Source organism: Palaemon carinicauda, chromosome 1 (genome assembly GCF_036898095.1).
Source record: "Palaemon carinicauda isolate YSFRI2023 chromosome 1, ASM3689809v2, whole genome shotgun sequence".
NCBI classification, from domain to species: domain Eukaryota; kingdom Metazoa; phylum Arthropoda; class Malacostraca; order Decapoda; family Palaemonidae; genus Palaemon; species Palaemon carinicauda.
In genome coordinates this window covers 58,527,462-58,529,961 of record NC_090725.1, presented here as the reverse complement: position 1 = coordinate 58,529,961, position 2,500 = coordinate 58,527,462, and positions in this window count along the sequence as shown.

The following is a 2,500-nucleotide window of genomic DNA, read 5'->3' as shown; positions in this document are numbered from 1 at the left end:
TTACCGTTTTTTAATGTAAATTCTTAACAGTGTACTCACAGTAATCTTTTAAAGGCCTTAACACTGCTAAGTTTTGAAAACAATTGAAATCTAGTATCACGCAAGTTTTATAAAGATAGATACATAGATCTTCAAGGTCAAAAGTAAGGAATTACTATTAATTCCTTTCACGAACTACCTCTACACCTTTCACTATTGTCTCGCCAAGGACACGTGATTATGGGAATTATATAATCTCGGTGTGAAAATATTGCAATAGTCAGTGAGAGAACATTGGCTTGTTTGCTATTATATGAGGAAAATAAGTCCTTTTGACAATATGTATTTTACGTTCTCTAAACATGCAACAGTTTTTTTTTTTTTTTTTTTTTTTTTTTTTTTTTTTTTTTTTTTTTTTTTTTTTTTTATCAAATACTCACAAAATACTAAGTAGACTAGAAGATCAAAGTGATGGTTTTTGGTTCTTTCTTGTTGAAGAGTGGTTCGGGAAAAAGGTTTCAGTTTTTAATTTTTTTCCCATCATAAGACAAAAAACATTATTGTCTCTTTGCAATGTAATATATATCCAAATTTATCAGAAATGTTTCCTGTTTGAATTATGATAGTCCTCAGAAACAGCCTAAACGCGGTAGATGTAAATATGTTGTTTTTAATTCACATACTTCGAGCTTAATGGTTCTAAATTAGTTTCTATCTTGAAGAGCCTGATTTTTATCTGGCTTGTCACCTTACAGAAGTTATTAAGCTCAGGTAAAAGCTGAGAGCCAATTTTCGTGTTTTTCATTTTTTATTTTTTTTCTTATTTGAAAGCTCATTTATGATACAGTAGTGCAATTTCAGATTAAATAAAATAAAAGAGGGAAAAAAAAACCATTTACTCTGGTGTAAAAGAATTCATTTCAAACCATTTGTATTCAGCTTCATTTAGATATTCAATAATTGTGGTAGCCGCTGTGGTAACGTCTCTGACTGGTGAACGCCGGACTGGGGTTCGAGTCCCGCTCAAACTTGTTAGTTCCTTCGGTCACTGTAACCGCACCATCCTTGTAAACTAAGAATGGAGTTTTGGGGGAGCCTATAGGTTTATCTGTTGAGTCCTCAGCAACCACTGCCTAGCCCTTCATGGTCCTAGCTTGGATGGAGAGGGGGCTTGAGTGCTGATCATGTGTATATATGGTCAGTCTCTAGGGCATTGTCCTACTTGAAAGGGCAATGACACTCTCTCTTGCCTCTGCCATTTATGAGCGGCCTTTAAACCTTTTACCATTGTTGGCTGCTGTAATAGTAACTTTTCATATTATTCTTTGGTAGAGACAACAATCTTTATATTAACTATCTATTTTTGACTGTCTTTACTCTTTAACTATTCATATCGATGAGGGTTTTAGTTTCCCAATTTCCTTCCTCTTAAACCTAAAATAAAACCAAACCAAATATCATTAATTGATATATGAGACAAAAAAAAAAAAAAAAAAGGTGTATTTTTGAAGTTGAAATTTATTTCTTGTTACTCTCCTCGTCTTCGTATGGTTAAATTAATGTCATCGGTTAAAGCTTTCCTGTTCCTCGTAATCTTTGAATTAATTTGACATATTGATTAAATAACCGTCAAGATATAAATCTAATATAATTGCTAAGCAGAGTCAGAGAAGGAGAGAGACCTGAAATCTAACTATAATTTAATTTATATGTATAAATTATTAAATTGTTTGCATTATTGGTGATTTTATTTCTAATCTGATCATTTCATTTATAAAATGAATGACTTATCCTTATAATGGCATTATTGCAAAATATCATAGCGATAACACGAATATCATTTAGTATCTCGGGTTCCTCAGGGCAGCATTCCTGGCACATTACTATTTATGATACATACTCAGGATATGGGGTTTAGCTTGTTAAAGCAGATTGTTTGTTACTTCCGTCAACGAAGTTGGGAGGAGGTTATGTTTTCGCCTCGGTTTGTCTCTAGTTTGTTTGTGAACAACTTCCTGGGCACAATTTAACTCGTAGAGTAGTGAAACTTTCAGGGATTAATTGTTGTGTTAAGACGTGAAAGTGATTAAATTTTGAAAGTCCTAGGTCAAAGATCATGGTCAATCTCGAGCAAAAGGTCGACCGAATTAACCCTAACTTTAATCCCAAGTTCACACATGGTTGTCACGCAGACTACGGTCTAAATAGATTCTGGGAAAGGCAAGCTGGTTTCGAGAAATAAGCTGCCGTGGCGAAGGTCAGAACTTCTAGTGCTTTTCTAAGTTTGTGTAGGTGATGCTAAATTTTATTCTTTTTGCAGTAATTCCATCTCAAAAGTATATATCTGAGATTTCCGAATCTTTTTTAAAAGATCTTGTTAAACTCAGTACATGGGTGAACTCATGGACAATGAAGCCAAATTCCATTGAAAGGCAAATAATTATTAATATTATGACTCTGACATTACATCTTCCACAAAGAAATTTTGAACAGCTGTCTCTTTTTAACTAGCTTGCAAGTA